This window comes from Pseudophryne corroboree, chromosome 2, assembly GCF_028390025.1.
Source record: "Pseudophryne corroboree isolate aPseCor3 chromosome 2, aPseCor3.hap2, whole genome shotgun sequence".
NCBI lineage: Eukaryota > Metazoa > Chordata > Amphibia > Anura > Myobatrachidae > Pseudophryne > Pseudophryne corroboree.
Window position 1 is genome coordinate 570,816,396 of NC_086445.1, and position 27,249 is coordinate 570,843,644.

Below are 27,249 nucleotides of genomic sequence, written 5' to 3' on the forward strand. Positions count from 1 at the left end.
ATATTTATTATTTATTTGGTAGAAGGGTGATGTGAGGTTTGTAACAATTCCAAATAACCAATAAGCACAGTATCATTAATACTTTACGAGGCAGTTGTGTTGGAAATGTATAGTGCTAGGAAATACCCCTAAGTGCACATAAATGTAATCTCCCTAACGAAACGTTAGCTGTGCCTGGAGACTGGTGATCTCCAACACCCAGAATTTCTCATGGCTGAGCTCATACCCTCTCTCCTTCAGACACTGAATATTCCCCAAGCTCTTTCTGCTGCACACATCTATAGATTCCCCAATTACACGAGCCTGGCTGATATGCTAGTGAGAAGAGGTGAGAGGGGACCTCTTATTCATGTACTGTAAGTGCCCAGGCTGTTCTGCAGCTTTTAGGAGCAGAAAAGGATTACTGGACTATATAAATGCCATAGTTACAATGTTTCTTTCTGAAACATGTAACTTTCTAAATTTGTGACATACGCTATAATTTGGAGCGGTTTAGTCCAGACACTCCACTTGAGCTCATTTCTTTTTCATAAAATAAGATCATGCCAGAAACCATATGAAATCATAAACCAGACATAAAAGGCAGTATATACTTACAATAATTCCAACACATTTGTCCACTTACATTTTTCCTTTACAAATAGAACAATTGTTGTGGTGCAAACAATACAATGGCAGCAATGAGGCCTTCAAATTGAATGGTGAAAATGAATACTTTAAGATGTGTGGAAGAAATCAGGAAGGGACAAGCTACTATAAGCTTTTCCAAATACTGTACTTTTTAGACATAACTGGGGGTTACGGTAAGCACACAAATGGAGAGAGAGAAAGAATGAGACAAAATGTAAAATCTAGAAAAAAAAATAATGTTTTGTTCTCGCTTTGCACTATCCTTCTCTCAATTACACCCCACTCAGTCAGTGACTCAGACCCTTCCCCAGGGTGCAGGGTCATTGAGTGCTATGGTTATTAATAGCCACTCAAGTTTTATAATTATCTCACTTTGATTTTATACTTTCCCTGCTGTACTGTCTGTTCGAACCTTTTGATTTGCACTGCCCATATCAATGTTATTTTGCATGTACAGCGCTTAAATGAAAGATAACTATATATATATATATATATATATATATATATATATATATATATATATATATATATATATATATATACATACACACACACACACACATATATACATACATACATACATACATACACACACACACATACATACATACATACATATACACACACACACACACGTGGGTACCTTGCTGGGGGCTGCAAGCTTAATCATTAATCAATAAGTAAAACTCCACTGTTTATTATTGTTAGCTAATATAGCGAATGCAGAGCCCCTGTGATTTCTATTTAAACAATGTGGTCACAAACAGTGCTACACCCCAAATCTAGGAATAGGTGAGTGCCGTGGAATAGTGCTTTTTGTTTATTAGATTCATTTTTAATTAATCTTTTTGTGACCACATTTTCTCATGCACCCTGTTTTAACTTAATTTTAGCTTGTGTCAGCTGTTCTCCTAGGTGCTTTATAACAGGTGAGTTGGTAACTGTCTCACCTATATAAGCAGAGATGCTGTGAGCTTTAGACCAGATAGCATACCTAAATTTGAACACTAATGTGATAGCTATTTTCATGATAATTATCTTGAGCAATAGAACAGGACCTGCAGTGTAGTGGGGTCCCTTGACGGGGGCTGCAAGCTTAAATGCACTGAGCAATACATGAACTGAAACTCCACTGTGTACTGTGAATATAGCAAGTGCAGAGCCCCTATGATTTATAATGAATTAATTAATGAATTAATGTGTGTATATCTACACACACATAATATATATATATAATATATATATATATATATATATATATATATATATATATATATATATATACACACATACACATACATACATACATACATACATACATACATATACTGTACATACAAATACACACAGCAGCAGAGATTCTGGCACACACTCTGGTCTTGCATAAGTGTGCAGTGCTCTGTTGGTTATTTCTCTGAGTGAAGCCCTTATTAGTATTATATACTCATATATCATATCTCCCAACATAACCCGCTCCAGGAGGGACAAAATGCTCTGCATCTGGACTTTAATCTTCATTTATTAATGTCTGCACCTGTGTTGAACAGGTTAATGGATAAGTAAGGTGTTTCAGCACACGTGATGGCAATCATAAATTAAGAGGGAAGTCCAGGAGCAGAAAATTCTGTCCCTCCCAGAGAGGGTCATGCTGAGAAGTATGATGTGTGGAAGTACACATCTTCACCTTCAAAGTACCTGCAGAAAAAATGCCTTGTCTTTCAGCATCAGCACTTCCACACACACACATACATAATATATATATATATATATTAATACATTTCTGGTATACCAAAATATGCTTTTAAGTATTAGCAGGGTGTTTTACTATACTGCACTTTCATATACAGCACATTATACGGAGAACTGCTCTGGTCACACACAGTGTCCAAGTCAGTCACTATGGTGTGGAAGGGGGGGGGGGGGGGGGGATTAGATTCAACAAAATCTGCACACATTTCGGCCACATACAGTAAGAATACATTGTAAAGCTTGAAATGGCGGCAGGCTCGATGTGCCTTTCCGGAGCAGTACATCTCATACTTCACGGTGAATGGAATTCACCACTAAGTCAAATGATAGCCTGTAAACTGAGAACATGGCAGATGAGCAATATGGAGAGTATAGTTGGAACTCATCCAGTAGCAAAGTGATTTATTGTATAGTATATGAGTAAAGGATATATGTTTCTTAAGTGAATGGAAGGACAGAACAGCTGTTATTTCAGGTGTGTTATTGAGCTCTGCAACAGTCACTCTCCAGTACATGTTAAGGTCCAGTATGGGTTTAATTGCCCTCTAAGGACCTGATTTCGAGTCACAAGTAAATCCAGCTAAAAGGTGACACTTAGCACCTTGGCAAAACCATTTTGAAAGTGGTGTGAAAGGTCACAATCCAGTTTAACGCTTAATTGTGGAGTTAAAAAAAAAAGCGTTTGCATCTAAAAACATTGTTTGTCCAGGTGCAGCATTACATCTTTTATATGGATGTGGCAATAAATATATATGGTTCTATAAAATATGAATCTACTCATCTACTCTGCATCCAGTTGATCACGCAGTCATTTGTAGCTAAGGAACGGTCAGACTGTAATGGCTGTACTGCAGAACGGTTCTGTAGGTGCTTCAGGCAATCAAAATGATTCAATAGTGTCTAATAATTGCTTATCGACATTAAAATAATAACATCATTGTCTGTACCAGGGCTGGTGACAGGGGGATTACAGGACAGGCAGGATCTCAGGCATTGAGGCGGAAAAGTAGATACACTGCGGGGAAATTAACCAGGCAGCAGAGTAAACTGAAAGGAGGCTGGGACATTACAGGACAAAGCAGAGCTTCCGGAAAGAACAAAACAAGAGCTGATAACAGCCTTCCAAAAACATCCACTCGCATCCCTCCACTATGGAATCTACTCTCCGTCTGCACTGGGCCAAATTATTACATAGTAACTCTATAATACCAGAATGTTGCAGAGCACATGAGCATATAGCAGCATATACACTGGACATCCAACCTTTTCTTGAACCTGTGTAAGATAATCATAAATGGATATTAAATATTTTAGGTGCTCAGGATATCACTGGGTGTCCTACTAAAACAGATACAGCTTCCAAAGTGCTATTGTAACCCCCTAAAAATATAAAGGATACAAAAAAGGAGAAGCACAATATAAATCAAATTACTCACAAAAGACTCTTCCAAAACATATGTAGAGAAGTAATGTATTACACAATCAATATTCAAAATATGGGGAAGCAAGCTAAACAGTAACAATCCCAAAAATGTAATGAACAAAATTAATTTAATATAAAACCGCTATGCATACAGTAAAACACAGGCAGGGGCGGATTTGCCATAAAGGCCCATACACACTTGACGATAAAATGAACGACGTCGTTCATTTCAGCCCTCATAAACGACGTCGCTCATTATATCGTCAAGTGTGTATGCATCCGACGACCACCGATGCGCGGCCCCGCGGGACGTTAACGACCCTCGCTTATCTGTGGAGCATGTATGCTCAATTTCCACTATGGTCGTTACAGACCAGAGACGTCGTTGAATGTGTATGGTGTGAAAGACCAACGACCAACGACCAAGCCACTGTTCACCAGCCCTGTTCCCAGCTCATTATTTTAATAAACTGTTCAGCTTGGATGCTTCAACGATGAATGGTCTATGGTCTTTGGTCGTTGGTAGTGTGTATGCTCATGTCGTTTGCTCAGCTGTTCAAGGGAAGTTCAAGGGAAGTCGTTAACGACGGTCGTTAACGATGTGTGCATCGTCAAGTGTGTATGGGCCTAAGTCTCACCAGGAAGATTCCTCATAGGCCAACGTGTCTGCGGGGCCTGTTTTGTCAGTTGTCATGTTGCTCCACCCCCCACATGAGCCCACCACACTCTATACACTGCATTGTCCCCATTCATTGTTATTCCATCTCTGAAGTACAGCATCTCTGCCATCCAGTGATGCTGCCATGGCTACGTGGTATGTTATACCTCTTGTGCTGCCCATGTCGGGACACTTCTACAAACTTTTACAGGACTACTTTTAGTTCACAATCTGCCCCAGGTCTCATACACAACTGCAGCAAAAGATACAAGGAAGGCCACAACTGTGTATAATCAGGCCCCTCAACAGACTCCGCCCGCTCATCAGACAGAACCTCCATTGGGCTGCTTCCATAAATGTCCTGGGCTGGTTTTCCATCCCAATCCACCCCTGCTCATAGGGCCTTCCTACCTCTATGACTGTTTGTTATTCCCCAGTTGTTGTTTTTTTGACACTCTTCAATACAGTATGTGACTATTTTCTGCACAAACAAACAGAGTTTTTATAGTGATTTTTGCCCAATGGTCATTATCAGATTATCCAATCAGCGTCCCTTTTATTTGCACAAAAAAATTACCCATTTTTGAGCTGAAAAACCAGGGGATCCGGGTATAATTACCCAGGCCCATTTGTTTTAAAAGGCTGCGATTGTGAAAATGGGTAGTTTACGGGGGGGGGGGGGGGGGGGGGGTTATTTTATGCCTCAGGCAGGTGGAAAAATAATACCAGATAACTGCCGGCTTGCAAGGCTAACTGAATAGCCCTGAGTGCTGTAATTAGCCGCGGTAATTGATTGCGGCTAGCAGGGTACCAGCCTGGGTCTGAGTGCAAGCCCTGTGGTCATTGGTCATAAAACGGCTACTGCAGTGGTTCCCAAACTGGGTGCCTCAGGACAATTGCAGGGGTGCCTCGGGTTGGTGGTCCAGGACCAATTAAAATTAATTTATGGTCAATGTAATTGGCAGCCACCAGCACTGGTCTTGCCTATCATAAAGTATGTGGACAAACAGAAGCAAATCTTGTCCCTCACCACACAATTGACCCCAAGGATGACATATAAGCACAAATTCACTTAATTTAATATTTCTTTATTTCTCAATAAGAAACCTTTGGCCTAGGGGTGCCATGAAAAAAATTCTGATACTCTAGGGCGCCGTGATTGAAAAAAGATTGGGAACCACTGGGCTACTGGATGTTCGAGGTGAAAGGAGAACAGGCAGACTTGTTCAGACCAACAGATGGGCAAATGTCCATCAAATAACAATATAAAATCAGAGACCAATTCAGATGGCCTCTCACCGAACAGTACACTGCATTGTATAGACAGAAGGCGTGTCCATACGTCATTGCTATCTGCAGCAGACTGGGCGAAAAGCCTCCAGTTTGACCAGAAACACAGGAATTTGACGGTAAAAGGATTGGAAACGGTCATGTGGTCTGACGGACAGGGTGAGGATATGGAAATGACAGCATGAAAGAATGAATCCTTCTTGCATAGTCATGTCTCTTCAGCCTGGTGAAGGAAACATAGTATTGGACATGTTTTCAAGGGAGTGCCTGAGCTCTTTGATTTATGTGGACAATTAGTAAAATTCATACCTAAAAGAAGCCGCATTGATCTGGCCTAACAAAGTACTTGCCCAGTGGCATATATACTGTATGACTATATTACATATAATACAAATCTATCTCAGAGCTATTGATCATATTCAATAAGAGCAGCCGAAAAAACAAGAGAGAATAACCAAGACATCAGTTGGTGTTTGCTCAGAAAAGACTGCAGTAAAACGACTGAAGCATGTGGCCCTAAGACTAGGAATGAGCTAATTATGGCCTCCAGCTTCAGTGTATGTTCACGTAAAAAAAAAAATGCAATGTGCAAACAAAATGATGTGGGTCAAAAACTTTCAAGGACATATGGGGAGCTATTGTTCCATTTCAGACTTTAAAGTTAGTAAAGACTTACACAGAAAATACCCCACTGTAAACAGAAGCTACAGTAACCGCTATGGATGACTGAGAAAATAAGACTCATTCAAATAAATATATTTCTGATTTTTATAATTTTACTCATTATTCATTCATTTTTGAGGGACTCTGAAGATGAATACGTGCCTCAGTGTTAAAAAAATAAAAGGGGTCCATGTACTTGGATGGAGATAAAGTGGACGGAGATAAAGTATAAGCCAATCAGCTCCTAACTGCCATGCCACGGGTTGTGTTTTGAAAAATGACAGTTAGGAGCTGGTTGGCTGGTGCTTTATCTCCATCCACTTTACCTCCATCCAAGGCTTAGTAAATTGACCCTAAAATGTCAAAGATGTGAGATAAAGGCAGAAGGATGAATTGTGAGAAAATATTTATTTTTTTCCTTCGCTTGGAAAACCAGACATCGGAGAATAGTTTGAGAATATATATATATATATATATATTACATAAGGTATCTAGAATCCTTCTCTCTAAAGTGTCACTTAATAATTTATAGTTTACTAGCATTTTATTAAAGATTCAGGAAGTTTTAGAACAAAACAAAAAACAGTGATTACACTTGTAATAAAGGATTCACCTTGGAATCTGTAGCCCTGGTTACATTCTAAACAAAGTGAGCTGAGATTTAGGAAGGGGGGTGGGGAGTTCCTGTTTCCTGCTATCTGATGTCACTGTGTATTCAAGGGATAGTTTACAAAGCCAAAGTCCCATTCTCACCCCATCACTACTTCTTAGTTATTGCAGCTTCCATAAGAACAAAAGCCCCATCAGTCACAGGCCTCTAAGAAATGCAATTTGCATTAAAATGATCAAATCAATTATTTGCTTTTAACCAGATTACATTCATTTACATAGCTAATTACACAGTTTAAGCTTTTACAATGGCTTATTTTTGGAAAGCTATATAAAACTAGATTGTCAGATTTCAGAAAGGGCGATGGGAATTTTCTTCCTGCAGTCTACTAAAAACAGCGAATGAGGTATTAAAAATAGATTGTAAGCTTGCGAGCAAAGCAGGGCCTTCCTACCACTATGACTGTTTGTTATTACCCAGTTTTGTTTCATCATTGTTTCCAATTGTAAAGTGCAATGAAGAAACTGTTAACAAATAAATTAATTAATTAAGTCGTTGCAGGAGACCTGTGTCTAACTGCAAGCTGTACATGGAAAGCCTCACTAGAACAATACACTTTATACATGTATAATATATTTCTAGATATCATTTTATAGACTGTTCTTGATAAATGACAGCTAAAAGCGGATTTGTTGCTATGGGAAATTTATCCACTTGTCCTCTTTATATACACTGTAAAGAGAGAATTTAATCAATGGGGGATGTAACAGGCCTTGGAGAGAGAGAAAGTACCAGCCAAACAGCTCCTAACTGCCAAGTTACAGGCACTTAGGAGCTTTTCTCTATCGTCCTAAGTGGATGCTGGGGTTCCTGAAAGGACCATGGGGAATAGCGGCTCCGCAGGAGACAGGGCACAAAAAAGTAAAGCTTTTACCAGATCAGGTGGTGTGCACTGGCTCCTCCCCCTATGACCCTCCTCCAGACTCCAGTTAGATTTTGTGCCCGAACGAGAAGGGTGCAATCTAGGTGGCTCTCCTAAAGAGCTGCTTAGAGAAAGTTTAGCTTAGGTTTTTTACTTTACAGTGAGTCCTGCTGGCAACAGGATCACTGCAACGAGGGACTTAGGGGAGAAGTAGTGAACTCACCTGCGTGCAGAGTGGATTTGCTGCTTGGCTACTGGACACTAGCTCCAGAGGGACGATCACAGGTACAGCCTGGATGGTCACCGGAGCCGCGCCGCCGGCCCCCTTGCAGACGCTGAAGAGAGAAGAGGTCCAAAATCGGCGGCTGAAGACTCCTGAGTCTTCATAAAGGTAGCGCACAGCACTGCAGCTGTGCGCCATTTTCCTCTCAGCACACTTCACACAACAGTCACTGAGGGTGCAGAGCGCTGGGGGGGGCGCTCTGAGAGGCAAATAAAAACCTTATTAGAGGCAAAAAATACCTCACATATAGCCCACAGAGGCTATATGGAGATATTTAACCCCTGCCTAACTTCAAAAATAGCGGGAGACGAGCCCGCCGGAAAAGGGGCGGGGCCTATCTCCTCAGCACACAGCGCCATTTTCTCTCACAGAAAAGCTGGAGAGAAGGCTCCCAGGCTCTCCCCTGCACTGCACTACAGAAACAGGGTTAAAACAGAGAGGGGGGGCACTGATTTTGGCGATATTGTATATATATAAAAGATGCTATAAGGGAGAAACACTTATATAAGGTTGTCCCTATATAATTATAGCGTTTTTGGTGTGTGCTGGCAGACTCTCCCTCTGTCTCCCCAAAGGGCTAGTGGGTCCTGTCCTCTGTCAGAGCATTCCCGGTGTGTGTGCTGTGTGTCGGTACGTGTGTGTCGACATGTATGAGGACGATGTTGGTGAGGAGGCGGAGAAATTGCCTGTAATGGTGATGTCACTCTCTAGGGAGTCGACACCGGAATGGATGGCTTATTTAGAGAATTACGTGAGAATGTCAACACGCTGCAAGGTCGGTTGACGACATGAGACGGCCGACAATCTATTAGGACCGGTCCAGGCGTCTCAGAAACACCGTCAGGGGTTTTAAAAACGCCCATTTACCTCAGTCGGTCGACACAGACACAGACACGGACACTGAATACAGTGTCGACGGTGAATAAACAAACGTATTTCTCATTAGGGCCACACGTTAAGGGCAATGAAGGAGGTGTTACGTGTTTCTGATACTACAAGTACCACAAGAAAGGGTATTATGTGGGAGTGAAAAAACTACCTGTAGTTTTTCCTGAATCAGATAAAATAAAATGAAGTGTGTGATGATGCGTAGGGTTACCCCGATAGCAAATATTGGCGTTATACCCTTTCCCGCCAGAAATTAGGGTACGTTGGGAAACACCCCTTAGGGTGATAAGGCGCTCACACGCTTATCAAGTGGCGTTACCGTCTCCAGATACGGCCGCCCTCAAGGAGCCAGCTGATAGGAAGCTGGAAAAATATCCTAAAAAGTATATACACACATACGGTGGTTATACTGCGACCAGCGATCGCCATCAGCCTGGAGATGCAGTGCTGGGTTGGCTTGGTCGGATTCCCTGACTGAAAATATTTTATTCATGTAGAGCATTTAATAGGATGCATTCTATATATATGTATGTGAGATGCACAGAGGGATATTTGCTCTCTGGCATCAAGATAAGTGCGTTGTCCATATCTCCCAGAAGATGTCAGGGACACGACAGTGGTCAGGTGATACAGATCCCATACGGCAGATGGAAGTATTGCTGTATAAAGGGAAGGAGTTATTTGGGGGTCGGTCCATCGGACCTGGGGACCACAGCAACAGCTGGGAAATCCAACCTTTTTTACCCCAAGTTACATCTCAGCTAAAAAAGACACCGTCTTTTCAGCCTCAATCTTTCCTTTCCCATGAGGGCATGCAGGCAAAAGGCCAGTCATATCTGCCCAGACATAGAGGTAAGGGAAGTAGACTGCAGCAGGCAGCCCTTTCCCAGGAAAAGAAGCCCTCCACCGCGTCTGCCAAGTCCTCAGCATGACGCTGGGGCCGTGCAAGCGGACTCAAGGTGGGGGGGTAGTCTCAAGAGTCTCAGGGCGCAGTGGGATCACTCGCAAGTTGACCCCTAGATCGTACGAGTATTATCCCAGGGGTAAAGATTGGAGAGTCGAGACATCTTCTCCTCGCAGGTTCCTGAAGTCTGCTTTACCAACGGCTCCCTCCGACAGGGAGGCAGCATTGGAAACAATTCACAAGCTGTATATCCAGCAGGTGATAATCAAAGTACCCCTCCTACGACAAGGAAAAGGGTATTATTTTTCCACACTATATTGTGGTACTGAAGCCAGACGGCTTGGTGACACATAGTCTAAATCTAAAATGTTTTGAACACTTACATAAAAGGTTCAAATCGAGATAAAGTCACTCAGAGCAGTGATAGCGAACCGGAAAAAAGGGGACTATATGGTGTCCCTGGACATCAAGGATTACCTCCATGTCCAAATTTTGTCCTTCTCATCAAGGGTACCTCTGGTTCGTGGTACAGAACTGTCAATATCAGTTTCAGACGATGCCGTTTGAATTATCCACGGCACCCCGGGCCTTTTTACCAAGGTAATGGCCGAAAAGATGTTTCTTCAAAGAAAAAAGGCATCTAAATTATCCCTTACTTGCACGACCTAAAAAGGGCAAGTTCCAGAGAACAGTTGGAGGTCGGAAGAGCACTATCTAAAGTAGTTCTTCGACGGCACGACTGGATTCTAAATATTCCAAGAATCGCAGCTGTTTTCCGACGATACGTCTGCTGTTCCTAGGGATGATTCTGGACACGGTTCAGAAAAAGGTTTTTTCTTCCCGAGGAAAAAGCCAAGGAGTTATCCGACCTGTCAGGAACCTCCTAAAACCAGGAAAGGTGTCTGTACATCAATGCACAAGAGTCCTGGGAAAAATGGTGGCTTTTTACGAAGCAATTCCATTCGGCAGATTCCATGCAAGAATTTTCCAAAGGGATCTGTTGGACAAATGGTCAGGGTCGCATCCTCAGATGCACCTGCGAATAACCCTGTCGCCAAGGACAAGGGTATATCTTCTGTGGTGGTTGCAAAAGGCTCATCTATTGGAGGGCCGCAGATTCGGCATACAGGATTTGATCCTGGTGACCACGGACGCCAGCCTGAGAGGTTGGGGAGCAGTCACACAAGGAAGAAACTTCCAGGGGGTATGGACGAACCTGGAAAAGTCTCTTCACATAAACATTCTGGTACTAAGAGCAATCTAAAATGCTCTAAGCCAGGCGGAACCACTCCTGCAAGGAAAACCGGTGTTGATTCAGTCGGACAACATCACGGCGGTCGCCATGTAAACAGACAGGGCGGCACAAGAAGCAGGAGTGCAATGGCAGAAGCTGCCAAGATTCTTCGCTGGGCGGAGAATCACGTAATAGCACTGTCAGCAGTGTTCTTCCCGGGCGTGGACAACTGGGAAGCAGACTTCCTCAGCAGACACGATATTCACCCGGGAGAGGGGGGTCTTCATCCAGAAGTCTTCCACATGCTAATAAACTGTTGGGAAAGACCAATGGTAGACATGATGGCGTCTCGCCTCAACAAGAAACTGGACAAGTATTGCGCCAGGTCAAGAGATCCACAGGCAATAGCTGTGGACGCACTGGTAACACCTTGGGTGTACAAATCAGTATATGTGTTTCCTCCTCTGCCTCTCATACCAAAGGTATTGAAGATTATACGGTGAGGAGGAGTAAGAACAATACTAGTGGCTCCGGATTGGCCAAGAAGGACTTGGTACCCGGAACTTCAAGAGTTGGTCACGGACGACCCGTGCCCTCTACTCCTGAGAAGGGACCTGCTACAACAGGGTCCCTGTCTCTTTCAAGACTTACCGCGGCTGCGTTTGACGGCATGGCGGTTGAACGCCAGATCCTAAAAGGGAAAGGCATTCCAGAAGAAGTCATTCCTACCTTGATTAAGGCAAGGAAGGAAGTCACCGCGAAACATTATCACCGCATTTGGCGAAAATATGTCGCGTGGTGCGAGGATCGGAGTGTTCCGACGGAGGAATTTCAACTGGGTCGTTTCCTACATTTCCTACAATCAGGATTGTCTATGGGTCTCAAATTGAGATCTATTAAGGTTCAAATTTCGGCCCTGTCAATATTCTTCCAAAAAGAATTGGCCTCAGTTCCTGAGGTACAGACTTTTGTTAAAGGAGTACTGCATATACAGCCTCCTGTGGTGCCTCCGGTGGCACCGTGGGATCTAAATGTAGTTTTAGATTTCCTCAAATCCCATTGGTTTGAACCATTGAAAAAGGTGGATTTTAAATATCTCACATGGAAAGTGACTATGTTACTGGCCCTGGCTTCCGCCAGGAGAGTATCTGAATTGGCGGCTTTATCTTATAAAAGCCCTTATCTAATCTTCCATTCGGATAGGGCAGAACTGAGGACTCGTCCGCATTTTCTCCCTAAGGTGGTATCAGCGTTTCACCTGAACCAACCTATTGTGGTGCCTGCGGCCACTGGCGACTTGGAGGACTCCAAGTTGTTGGACGTTGTCAGAGCCTTAAAAATATACATTTCAAGGACGGCTGAAGTCAGAAAATCTGACTCGCTGTTGATACTATATGCACCCAACAAGTTGGGTGCCCCTGCTTCTAAGCAGACGATTGCTCGTTGGATTTGTAACACAATTCAACTTGCTCATTCTGTGGCAGGCCTGCCACAGCCTAAATCTGTTAAGGCCCATTTCCACAAGGAAGGTGGGCTCATCTTGGGCGGCTGCCCGAGGGGTCTCGGCATTACAATTCTGCCGAGCAGCTACGTGGTCGGGGGAAAACACGTTTGTAAAATTCTACAAATTTGATACCCTGGCAAAAGAGGACTTGGAATTCTCTCATTCGGTGCTGCAGAGTCATCCGCACTCTCCCGCCCGTTTGGGAGCTTTGGTATAATCCCCATGGTCCTTTCAGGAACCCCAGCATCCACTTAGGACGATAGAGAAAATAAGAATTTACTTACCGATAATTCTATTTCTCGGAGTCCGTAGTGGATGCTGGGCGCCCATCCCAAGTGCGGATTATCTGCAATACTGTACATAGTTATTGTTAACAAATTCGGGTTATATTGTTAAGGAGCCATCTTTAAGAGGCTCTTTCTGTTATCATACTGTTAACTGGGTTTAGATCACAAGTTGTACGGTGTGATTGGTGTGGCTGGTATGAGTCTTACCCGGGATTCAAATTGCCTCCCTTATTGTGTACGCTCGTCCGGGCACAGTACCTAACTGGAGTCTGGAGGAGGGTCATAGGGGGAGGAGCCAGTGCACACCACCTGATCTGGTAAAAGCTTTACTTTTTTGTGCCCTGTCTCCTGCGGAGCCGCTATTCCCCATGGTCCTTTCAGGAACCCCAGCATCCACTACGGACTCCGAGAAATAGAATTATCGGTAAGTAAATTCTTATTATTGGTGATCTGGTCGAGAACCCGGCTCTCAGAATCCCGGCAGTTGGAATACAGAGACCGGAATCCCAACACTGCTCGGAATCCTGATGCTGGGATGCAGTCATGGATCGCAATGCCAGTGCCGAAATTCTGAATGCCAGGATCCCTAACGTACGTATGCAGGGCTGCTTAGGGTCAGGTACTTTATCTCTCTCCAAGTCTCAGTACATCTGCCCCTTAATCTCCAATACTACCCCCCAAAACAAGTTTAACCACAGGTACAGTATCCCTATCATTTGGACAACAGGTATAGTCCTTTGCGCCATATAATCTTGTCTAAGCCTGGAAAGTATTCAGAATGTGTATTTTTTTTAAAAACCCAAGTACAGTTTTAACTCGCCATTTTTTTAATTTTAAATTACATGAGTTACTTACCTTTTAGTTAATCTCATGCAGCTGGTCTCTCCTATAAGCTCTGCTCTACTCAAGAATGTCATTATCCTGCGCACCCTGCAGGTACGGCTCCACTGAAAAATAATTATTTTGCAATAATGCTTTCTAAATGACCTTAACGTGTTGGTCAACTGCAGTAGGGTGAGCTCAGCAGCTCCTCTTGCTTATAACATTCTCGTAGGTCAGATGCCTAAAATATACCCCGAGCAGAGAGGGCACAGGTGAAAATGCGCCAAAAATAAAGAAATGGTGATGACTCAACTACGTGGAGGTATGGAAAAATATCGGAATTGAATTCCATGGTGTGGGGGTGGGAGGAGTCAGATGTATTTACCCGCTGTGCTTATTAATGGGCCGTAAAATCGTTGCTCAGATCGGGTGTGAATTCCATGGGTGCACAAATTTCTGTTCTCAGCCTTCTGAGATGTTGCGCATAAATGTGCAAAAAAGTCCAGGTTTGGGCACTCAAAAGGCTTTACGTGGTAAACCTGGTCTATTTGGGGGCGACAAGCGCGATGATTAATGGACGCCCAAAAACCATTGCATTGCTCTGGCGGGAGCCCATTAATTATCTCGACACCTAACACAATTGAATTCCCCCCTATTAGAGAGAGACTAATCCTTCTTATAGCCCAGGCTATAATTACATACATGCCTACCAATCAGGCTAAAAAAAGATTTCGCTAACTCCCCTAATGGTACAGTACAAGATGATCTAAAGTTTATAGAAGTCTACGCATCCTGGAGAGTCTAAAGACAGCTATTCTATTCATTGTGTACCATCTGAGAAAAACAAACAAAACCCTGGTATGTACACAATGGTTGGGGGGCTGTGAGTGTGTAGGGGGGGTGGTCTTCAGTTTGCCGGCTGTCGGGATCCCGGTGCACAGTATACCGGCGCCGGAATCCCGGCAGCCGGCATACCGACAACTATTCTCCCTCTTGGGGGTCCACGACTCCCTGGGAGGGAGAATAAATAGCGTGGCACGCCACCGTGCCTGCAGCGTGGTGAGCCCACGAGGGGCTCATTTGCGCTCGCCGCGCTGTCGGTATGCCGGCGGTCGGGATCCCGGCGCCGGTATGCTGGTCGCCGGCATACCATACTAGACCCTGTAGGGGGAGTGATGCACATAGTTACTGGTACAGGTAACCATTCCTTTATACTTTTATTTGCACCAATTTGTTCCCTACCTACAGAAGACCAGATTTTTTATGTACTACATATTGCTTTATAGCTACTGATAGGACATATACTCTGATATAAATCTATGTTATCTCACACTCTGATTTGTATGATTAAAGATGATATGTTCTTACTAGCATTGACAAGTTCACTGGATGGTATTTACAGCAGAATGGTACTACTATGACGAGTTACATGGATGCTCTCGATTCAAGCGTTCAAATGTTTACACTACACAACAGTTCTGACACCACTGAAACCGTGGTTATTATAAATGTACAGTAAACCATCTAATCCCAGCAGGCTATATGCAGGTAAAAGCACCATACTGGAGGCTCTGTATGTAATTTAAAAGGCAAAGCCAGTTTGGTTTGAGTTTTAAAATTGACATTAAAAATATGGCGAGACTTGCCAGAAACATGCCTGTACCTGCATCTTGGAGGCAATTGTATAAGACCCTATTGTCTTTTCATCTTGTTCAACATATTTGGGTCCTGGTTGATTTACAACAGGGGACTAGCAGCAAACGTGTGACGGTCACATCAATGAGGACTTTAGCACCTGGCCTTCATTACAATAAAGTTTTCATTTTTCTCATGGTATAATTCTTAGTTAAGGAAGGACAAAATATTACTTACTAACTATTATTTTATAACAATTTCAGGGTGCATATGACACTTTAAATACAATTCTCAGCAAGCAGTGTGTGTGTATAACGTTTGTCCCCGACGACGGGGCTAGACCCCGAAACGGCGTAGGACCGCAATAAAGAAAATAAGATTTTACTTACCGGTAAATCTATTTCTCGTAGTCCGTAGAGGATGCTGGGACTCCGTAAGGACCATGGGGAATAGACGGGCTCCGCAGGAGATAGGGCACTTTAAGAAAGCTTTGGTCTCTGGGTGTGCACTGGCTCCTCCCTCTATGCCCCTCCTCCAGACCTCAGTTAGGGAAACTGTGCCCAGAGGAGATGGACAGTACGAGGAAGGATTTTTGTAAATCTAAGATTCATACCAGCCACACCAATCACACCGTATAACTTGTGATAAACTTACCCAGTTAACAGTATGAACAACAACATAGCCACGGTACCACCGAAAACTATAACATAACCCTTATGTAAGCAATAACTATATACAAGTCTTGCAGAAGAAGTCCGCACTTGGGACGGGCGCCCAGCATCCTCTACGGACTACGAGAAATAGATTTACTGGTAAGTTAAATCTTATTTTCTCGAACGTCCTTGAGGATGCTGGGACTCCGTAAGACCCATGGGGATTATACCAAAGCTCCCAAACGGGCGGGAGAGTGCGGATGACTCTGCAGCACCGATTGAGCAAACAGGAGGTCCTCCTCAGCCAGGGTATCAAACTTATAGAACTTTGCAAAGGCGTTTGTCCCCGACCAAGTAGCTGCTCGGCACAACTGTAATGCCGAGACCCCTCGGGCAGCCGCCCAAGAAGAGCCCACTTTCCTAGTGGAGTGGGCCTTAACCGATTTCGGTAACGGCAATCCTGCCGTAGAATGTGCCTGCTGAATCGTGTTACAGATCCAGCAAGCAATAGTCTGCTTTGAAGCAGGAGCGCCAACCTTGTTGGCCGCATACAGAACAAACAAAGCTTCAGTCTTCCTGATTCTAGCCATTCTGGTCACATAAATCTTCAAAGCCCTGACTACATCCAGGGACTCGGAATCCTCCAAGTCCCGTGTAGCCACAGGCACGACAATAGGTTGGTTCACATGAAAAGATGAGACCACTTTTGGCAGAAAGTGAGGGCGAGTCCTCAACTCTGCCCTATCCACGTGAAAAACCAAGTATGGGCTTTTATGTGATAAAGCCGCCAATTCGGAAACACGTCTTGCCGAAGCTAACACCAACAACATGACCACTTTCCACGTGAGGTATTCTAACTCCACAGTTTTGAGTGGTTCAAACCAAGGTGACTTGAGGAAACGTAACACCACGTTAAGATCCCAAGGCGCCCCCGGAGGCACAAAAGGAGGCTGAATATGCAGCACTCCCTTCACAAAGGTCTGTACTTCAGGAATAGAGGCGAATTATCTTTGAAAGAAAATGAATAAGGCCGAAATCTGGACCTTTATGGACCCTAATTTTAGGCCCAAAGTCACTCCTGTTTGAAGGAAGTGGAGTAGACGGCCCAAATGGAACTCCTCTGTAGGAGCAGCTCTGGCCTCACACCAAGCAACATATTTCCGCCATATACGGTGATAATGTTTTAACGTCACATCTTTCCTAGCCCTGATCAGGGTAGGAATGACTTCCTCCGGAATCCCTTTTTCCGCTAGGATCCGGCGTTCAAACGCCATGCCGTCAAACGCAGCCGCGGTAAGTCTTGGAACAGACAGGGCCCCTGCCACAGCAGGTCCTGCCTTAGAGGAAGAGGCCACGGATCCCCTGCGAGCAACTCTTGCAGCTCCGGATACCAAGTCCTCCGTGGCCAATCCGGAACAATGAGTATTGTTCTGACCCTGCTTCTTCGTATTATTCTCAACACCTTGGGTATGAGAGGAAGAGGAGGAAACACATAGACCGATCTGAACACCCAAGGTGTCACCAGAGCGTCTACCGCTACCGCCTGAGGGTCCCTTGACCTGGCGCAATACCGCTTTAGCTTTTTGTTGAGACGGGATGCCATCATGTCGATTTGAGGCAGTCCCCAATGATCCGTGATCTGTGCGAAGACTTCTTGATGAAGTCCCCACTCTCCCGGATGCAGGTCGTGGTTGCGGGGGAGGGGTGGGGGGCTGGTGCGGAGGTGGGGGAGGGGCGGGTGCTGCGGGTGGGGGAGGGTGTGTGTGCAGGTGCAGCGGATGGGGCCATGAAGCACTGCGAGTGGGGGAGGGGCGGGTAATGCTTCTCCTGCATCTCCTCCTGGAAGCAGCTAGGCTGCTGTCCTCCCTCTGGCAGTGGCTCTCCTGGAGACTCGCACAGCAGCCAATCACTATTGTTAGCGCCGGTGTCCCAACACACCACATTACAGGGACGAAGATGCACTCAATAAACTACAGCTCCCAGCAGCCCTTAGCGCCTGAATGCTTCGGCGCTAAGAGTTGCTGGGAGCTGTGGTTTATTTAGTGCGTATACTTCCCTGTAATGCGGCGCGTTGGGACACCGGTGCTAACAATAGGTACTGGCTGGCAGAACTGACTGACTCGCTGAATCAATGTAAAAGGAGAGAGTGCTGTGCAGTGCTAGTGTCAGCGTCTAGATATTACCATCCGCGATATCACCCACTCTATCCATTACATTAGTCATCTCGGGGCTTCCAGGCTGGCCGGCCGGCAAGGTGCTGTGTTGTGTCAGGGCCTCTGGGGATTTATGTGCGGCTGTGGCAGGGAGGCACTTCTGTGACATCACGCGCAGAGGAGGCTCCGGGGCTCAGAGCGTATGCGGCGCTGGGAGGGCTATGAAAGCCTTTAGCTGCGCCACTTTCATACACATCTATGCCGGTGGCCGCAGCAGCTTTTGTTCCACGTGCGCCGCGGCTAGGGAATGGGTATTGTTGATGCCGGAGGGGGCAGGCAAACTGGCAGCAGGACATAAGGGGTCATTCCGCAGTGATCGTAGCTGTGCTAAGTTTAGCACAGCTATGATCACTTACACTGACATGCGGGGGGACGCCCAGCAAAGGGCTAGTCCGCCCCGCATGTCAGGCCGCCCCCTCCTCCCACACAAGTACAAAAGCATCGAACAGTGGCAATGCTTTTGTACTTGACGGGTAACTCCCAGCCAGCACAGGTCCTGCGGTTGGCCGGGAGATACTCATCGCTGCCCGGGTCGCAGTGGCTGCGTGTGACATCACACAGGCGCTGCGGCGCACCCACCTCACGGTCTGGCCACGCCTGCGTTAGCCGGACCGCGGCCACAAAATCGCAGGCAAATGCCGCCCAGTGACCGCTTCTGCCTGTCAATCAGGCAGAGGTGATCGCTAGGCAATGACAGCTGTCGGCTGTCAGCCATGTGCCGGCACACTGCAGCGTATGTGCAGTTCTGACCTGATCACTGCACTGCGATGAACTGCAGCGAGCGATCAGGTCAGAATGACCCCCCATAGGACGCAGCAGTAAAAGGTTTTTTTTCCCTATCCACAGCACAGAGACTTGCTGCAGATGCATACCCTCCAGCTGTACCCTTTTTTTTATGGTCTGTACCGATTTTTGGCTCTCCAAACTTCTATTGAAAGCATATGAAAAGGGGCGTGGCCATGCCATGGCACCCATGGCCACGCCCCCTTTTGGATTTTACCGGTTTTTATGTATAAATTGTTGGAGGTTATGTTGCTGCAGATGCAGTGGGCCTATTTTGGGGTGTGGAGCTGGAGCTCCATCAGACCCACTGTTAATCCTGCTCTGGGAACACACAGCAGCCAAAGGACCGAGCCTCCCATTGGATGTAACATGTGTGGGAGGGCGTTTCTCGTCCAATCAGCTGTGGACTGCGTTAGCTACACAGTCACAGGAGAAAATAATAATAATAATAAATATATATATATATATATATATATATATATATATAAGGGGGGGAGGGTACAGCGCCACTTGTGAGGTATGATCTCAGTAAAATAAGTATGAATAATCTAAAATGAAATTAAAATTACCATGAACAAGACACACTTAACCTCAATAAAGGTGTCTGCCAAGCCCCAAATATGCAGTGCCGGTCTCGCACTGCTGGACGTATGGAAAGCTGGGGAGATAGGGTTCGGCGCTCAGTGTTGTTAAGAACTGGTTAATTTAAAAGCCACAAAATATATATGTAAAAGAATATTTAATATACATGAGAATAAAAAAAGTTATACAAAGTACAATAAAGACATAAAATATGGACCAAGAAAATATTAAAAGGATAAGGAGATCAACTTAGCTTTAAAAACAGCAGGGCGTTAGTGCAGGAAACCCAACGCGTTTCGTCTCATCAGACTTCTTCAAAGCTGCTTCCAGGAGGAGATTTTGAAGAAGTCTGATGAGACGAAACGCGTTGAGTTTCCTGCACTAACCCCCTGCTGTTTTTAAAGCTAAGTTGATCTCCTTATCCTTTTAATATTTTCTTGGTCCATATTTTATGTCTTTTATGTACTTTGTATAACTTTTTTTACTCTCATGTATATTAAATATACTTTTACATATATATTTCGTGGCTTTTAAATTAACCAGTTCTTAACAACACTGAGCGCCGAACCTTATCTCCCCAGCTATATATATATATATATATCTCCATGTATTTGGGGTCCCTGGCACTCTGGACTTACGTTCACCTTGCTCCGGTGCCTTCCCTGCAGATCAACATCTGTGTATATATCCTTTGTGTGGGCGGCACTCAGAGACTTGCAAACAGCGTTTAAAGTGCAAAAAAAGACCCCACTGGGCCAATTTATTGGTAACGTTTCGGGGTGTTGTTCCCCTTCCTGGCCAAGTGGGGTCTTTTTTTGCACTTTAAACGCTGTTTGCAAGTCTCTGAGTGCCGCCCACACAAAGGATAGATAGATAGATATATATATAGATATATATATAGATATATATATATATATATATATATATATAGATATATATATATATATATATATATATATATATATATATATATATATATATATATATATATATATATACATACATACATACATACACACACACACACATACACCTCCCTATATATATTTTTTACTGGATGTTACGCAGCTGAAATTTAACATAGGTATTCTGCAGGTGAAAATATGAAAACGCCGTAATTAGAATTTTAATAAACCTCCCCTAAGGGGATGACAGAATGACGTCATTACCGATGCGTGGCTTGCGTTACGTGAAAGAAAACGCCCAAACGGACAATCGTATCAAAAATTTGGATTGCACCTCCAGTATGTAAATTTTAATAAACTACACAAATGGTCCTGTGACATTTTGCCGTATCTGCTAAGGGTGCTCCTCAGGTAATGCCAAGAAACATGAATTAATATTTACTGACATTAAGACGTTTAAAATGTACATATCTATAGATTTATCAAATGTTCAATACTCTTTTATATTTACAACTGTGAAAATCAGAAACTCCCATGTGCAGAACGGGTAGAATAGCTAGTTCTAAAAGAAAGGAAAGGGGGGGGAAGGACTAAAAAAAAAAAAAAAAAAAAACTACCAGCTCTGATCTAGGTTTTGCCAGAGCACCCTAAAACTGTGCTCATTCAACCCAATCTTTCTCAGCAAGAGAAATCTTGCATATGCTTACATGCAATAAGCCACACACCAACTACCCCCAACGTATGCAGACTTCATTTGCACCAGACATATGGCTATCGTACTCCACACAGCTATGTGCTTGCGCCTTCTTAAGTACATGAAACGCACAGCAGGTCTAAAGCATGTTTTGCACTGCACATCAGGCATGCACTGGAGTCTGACTAATTTAGGCCTAGCATGTACATGCACTTATGCGTTTATAGTAGAAATCTCATTGTGAGCTCTATTGTGTCATGGACTGAAGTTAATAATTAAACATTTTCTGTAGAGCATTATGTCATATGTTGACAGTGTTACTATATAACTAAACGATAATCACAAAAGAAGTCAAATGAAATCTGCTGTAAAGCAAACGTGGAAAACCCAAGGAGTGGTCATGTATAAAAAAGGAAGTGTCCAAATCCCACAACTGCACATGAATGAAGCAAAAGGAATAATAAAAATAAAATAATAATAATAATAATAATAATAATAATAATAATAATAATAATATTTTGTTGGTATATGATGCCCACTAGACATATGGGGAGATGTACTAAGCAGTGATAAGAGTGGAGAAGTGAGCCAGTGGATAAGTTGACCAATCAGCATTAACGTAACATTTATAATTTGCATACTATAAAAGTATACAGAGCAGCTGATTGGTTGCCATGGGCAACTTCTCCACTGGCTCACTTCTCCACTTTTATCACTGCTTAGTACATGTCCTCCAGTCTTATATCCATCAACTTCGGACCTCTACTGCTCAAGGCACCCCATCCCACACACGGTGTAAATGTCGTAAGATAGTCACCTTCTGCCAGGAAATACAGACTGTTGTCAAGTCTATCCAAATTCAGTTCACTTTGAATCTTTCCTTTTATCTGCTCCCACATTTACTGCCAGATGTCCCAAAACCTACTTGGCAGCTAATCAATAACATAGGGAGAGTGAGTAAATATGTTGCTGCAGAACAACGGAAGAGGCTTGATTCCCCATGATTGTGTAGCATTGATAATATCTGGCAGATAATCAAGATCATATCCCAAACATTATTCATGACCAACTAAAACAAAATCACCAAGTAGGCGCACGGTACCAGTGATGTTGATAAAAACACAATTTATTAACATAAAACCAATAACAAACTGATTAAAAGACACAACACTACACAGAGCATATAACTGAGGTATTATACCTTATAGTTCACACATAAAGTGTATAAATAAGTGAAAGGGACACTAATATGCAGGAGAACCCGTCTCTGTAAGATATGGAATTAATGTGAGAGATTAACCCTATCAGACAGTTTAAATGAAAAGGAAGTCCTGTAAACTGATGTAATTAGCGTTTGTGACCATAAAGGTGTCCAGATTTAAATAGTGTTTCCTTGGAGCAAAATAAACCAGCCGATTAATGTTACTCACTGAGACGTAATGATCTCTTGCTGTACGGGATAAATGGTTAAGAAACCGCTTGTTATCACCCTGTGCATGGGTGAGACATCCGTCAGCGGTATATTCAGATGAAAGCCACTTCTTTCTGTGCAGCACCAGTTGCCTGTATTAGATCACCATACAGATCCTCCAGCTTGCTGAGCGACGCCCGGCCGGGCAGGAGGTAACAATGTTCCAAATGCAAGGAGAGTTAGAGTGGAGTGATTGAATCACAGGCTGGATCATTCACCGGTAACTTGTAACAAACGGCTGAAAGTGATGGATGTCGTGCTCCGTGGGACACTTAATGGTCAAGTGTGGCCCTTACTTCTGTACCCTCAACGCGTTTCTCCGCACCTCAGGCGGCTTCTTCAAGAGGCAGAGTCTCTGCCTCTTGAAGAAGCCGCCTGAGGTGCGGAGAAACGCGTTGAGGGTACAGAAGTAAGGGCCACACTTGACCATTAAGTGTCCCACGGAGCACGACATCCATCACTTTCAGCCGTTTGTTACAAGTTACCGGTGAATGATCCAGCCTGTGATTCAATCACTCCACTCTAACTCTCCTTGCATTTGGAACATTGTTACCTCCTGCCCGGCCGGGCGTCGCTCAGCAAGCTGGAGGATCTGTATGGTGATCTAATACAGGCAACTGGTGCTGCACAGAAAGAAGTGGCTTTCATCTGAATATACCGCTGACGGATGTCTCACCCATGCACAGGGTGATAACAAGCGGTTTCTTAACCATTTATCCCGTACAGCAAGAGATCATTACGTCTCAGTGAGTAACATTAATCGGCTGGTTTATTTTGCTCCAAGGAAACACTATTTAAATCTGGACACCTGTATGGTCACAAACGCTAATTACATCAGTTTACAGGACTTCCTTTTCATTTAAACTGTCTGATATGGAATTAATGTGAGAGATTAACCCTATCTTACAGAGACGGGTTCTCCTGCATATTAGTGTCCCTTTCACTTATTTATACACTTTATGTGTGAACTATAAGGTATAATACCTCAGTTATATGCTCTGTGTAGTGTTGTGTCTTTTAATCAGTTTGTTATTGGTTTTATGTTAATAAATTGTGTTTTTATCAACATCACTGGTACCGTGCGCCTACTTGGTGATTTTGTTTTAGTTGTTTCACTTTCAGGAGGCCGGCTACCTCCTTACCAAGTGGCTGCCATTACCAGTGCTATATTTGCACGACCCTGTTCAGCGCCTAAAAACCTTTTTTCTGTTTGATTATTCATGACCAACCCGTTCCATTCCTTTTAGTTTGGAGCACTTGGGACGACAACGTTCACTCAGAGAGATCCCTCACTGGCAATCTCGTCAAAGGTTTGTTTCCTCCATTTCAGATTCCTGCCCCTCACTCCCTATACCATATTTACTGCTCAACGTCAGTTAACAAATTGTTAAAATAAGATTTTACTTACCGGTAAATCTATTTCTCGTACTCCGTAGTGGATGCTGGGGACAACGTAAGGACCATGGGGATAGACGGGCTCCGCAGGAGACATGGGCACTTTAAGAAAGAATTTAGGTTCTGGTGTGCACTGGCTCCTCCCTCTATGCCCCTCCTCCAGACCTCAGTTAGAGAAACTGTGCCCAGAAGAGCTGACGGTACAAGGAAAGGATTTTGGTAATCCAGGGCAAGATTCATACCAGCCACACCAATCATACCGTATAACATGTGAAAACAACCAGTTAACAGTATGACAAACAACAGAGCATCAGGTCAAACCCTGATGCAACCATAACATAACCCTTATTGAAGCAATAACTATATACAAGCATTGCAGAAGAAGTCCGCACTTGGGACGGGCGCCCAGCATCCACTACGGACTACGAGAAATAGATTTACCGGTAAGTAAAATCTTATTTTCTCGAACGTCCTAGTGGATGCTGGGGACTCTGTTAGGACCATAGGGATTATACCAAAGCTCCCAAACGGGCGGGAGAGTGCGGATGACTCTGCAGCACCGATTGAGCAAACAAGAGGTCCTCCTCAGCCAGGGTATCAAACTTGTAGAACTTTGCAAAAGTGTTTGAACCTGACCAAGTAGCCGCTCGGCAAAGTTGTAATGCCGAGACCCCTCGGGCAGCCGCCCAAGAAGAGCCCACCTTCCTAGGGGAATGGGCCTTAACTGATTTTGGCAGCGGCAATCCAGCCGCAGAATGAGCCTGCTGAATCGTGTTACAGATCCAGCGAGCAAAAGTTTGCTTTGAAGCAGGAGCACCAAGCTTGTTGGATGCATACAGGATAAACAACGACTCTGTTTTCATGACCCTAGCCGTTCTGGCTACATAAACCTTCAAAGCCCTGACCACATCAGGCAACTCGGAATCCTCCAAGTCAGTAGTAGCCACAGGCACCACAATAGGTTGGTTTATATGAAAAGATGAAACCACATTCGGCAGAAATTGTGGACGGGTCCGCAATTCTGCTCTATCCACCTGAAAAACCAGATAGGGGCTTTTATGTGACAAAGCCGCCAACTCTGACACACGCCTAGCCGAAGCCAAGGCTAATAGCATGACCACCTTCCACGTGAGATATTTCAACTCCACCGTTTTAAGTGGTTCAAACCAGTGGGATTTCAGGAAACTCAACACCACGTTAAGATCCCAAGGTACCACTGGAGGCACAAAAGGAAGCAGAATATGCAGCACTCCCTTTACAAATGTCTGAACTTCAAGTAGAGAAGCCAACTCCTTTTGAAAGAAAATGGATAGGGCCGAAATCTGGACCTTAATGGAACCCAATTTTAGGCCCAAATTCACTCCGGACTGTAGGAAGTGAAGGAAACGGCCCAGCTGGAAATCCTCCGTAGGAGCATTCCTGGCCTCACACCAAGCAACATATTTTCGCCATATACGGTGATAATGTTGAGCTGTCACGTCCTTCCTAGCCTTTATCAGCGTAGGAATGACCTCATCCGGAATGCCTTTCTCTGCTAGGATCTGGCGTTCAACCGCCATGCCGTCAAACGCAGCCGCGGTAAGTCTTGGAACAGAGAGGGCCCCTGTTGCAACAAGTCCTGTCTTAGAGGAAGAGGCCACGGGTCCTCTGTGAGCATTTCTTGCAGATCTGGATACCAAGTCCTTCGTGGCCAATCTGGAACAATGAGGATTGTTCTCACTCCTCTTTTTCTTATTATCCTCAGCACCTTGGGTATGAGAGGAAGAGGAGGAAATACATAGACCGATCTGAACACCCACGGTGTCAGCAGGGCGTCCACAGCTATCGCCTGAGGGTCTCTTGACCTGGCGCAATACCTCTGTAGCTTTTTGTTGAGGCGGGATGCCATCATGTCCACCTGTGGCAGTTCCCACCGACTTGTAATCTGTGCGAAGACTTCCTGATGAAGTCCCCACTCTCCCGGGTGGAGGTCGTGTCTGCTGAGGAAGTCTGCTTCCCAGTTGTCCACTCCCGGGATGAACACTGCTGACAGTGCGCTTACGTGATTCTCCGCCCAGCGAAAATTCTGGTGGCTTCCGCCATCGCCACCCTGCTCCTTGTGCCGCCTTGTCGGTTTACATGAGCCACTGCGGTGATGTTGTCTGACTGAATCAGAACCGGTTGGTCGCGAAGCAGGGTCTTCGCTTGACGTAGGGCGTTGTACATGGCCCTTAGTTCCAGGATGTTGATGTGAAGGCAAGTCTCTTGACTTGACCACAGACCTTGGAAATTTCTTCCCTGTGTGACTGCTCTCCAACCTCGGAGGCTTGCGTCCGTGGTCACCAGGACCCAAGTCCTGAATGCCGAATCTGCGGCCCTCGAGAAGGTGAGCGCTCTGCAGCCACCACAGGAGTGACACCCTGGCCCTGGGGGATAGGGTGATTAACTGATGCATCTGAAGATGTGATCCGGACCACTTGTCCAGTAAGTCCCATTGAAAGGTCCTCGCATGGAACCTGCCGAAGGGAATGGCCTCGTATGATGCCACCATCTTTCCCAGGACTCGGGTGCAGTGATGTACTGACACCTGTTTTGGTTTTAATAGGTTCCTGACCAGTGTCATGAGTTCCTGAGCTCTCTCTATCGGGAGATAAACCCTTTTCTGGTCTGTGACTAGAATCATGCCCAGGAAAGGCAGACGAGTCGTAGGAACCAACTGCGACTTTGGAATATTCAGAATCTAGCCGTGTTGCCGTAACACTTCCAGAGAAAGTGCGACGCTGTTCAGCAACTGCTCTCTTGATCTTGCTTTTATGAGGAGATCGTCCAAATACGGTATAATGGTGACCCCTTTCTTCCGCAGGAGTACCATCATTTCTGCCATTACCTTGGTAAATATTCTCGGTGCCGTGGAGAGACCAAGCGGCAACGTTTGAAATTGGTAATGACAATCCTGTACCACAAATCTGAGGTACGCCTGATGAGGTGGATAAATGGGGACATGAAGGTATGCATCCTTTATGTCCAGAGACACCATAAAATCCCCCCCCTTCCAGGCTTGCGATGACCGCT

The 27,249-nt window shown here is 44.6% G+C and overlaps 1 protein-coding gene across 3 annotated transcripts in view; it reads right to left on the minus strand.

The window, feature by feature from the left end:
* MAP7D1 (MAP7 domain containing 1) overlaps window positions 1–27,249 on the minus strand; it is a 157,800-nt gene that overhangs the window by 73,232 nt on the left and 57,319 nt on the right. The gene's annotated exons all lie outside the window — the stretch shown is intronic.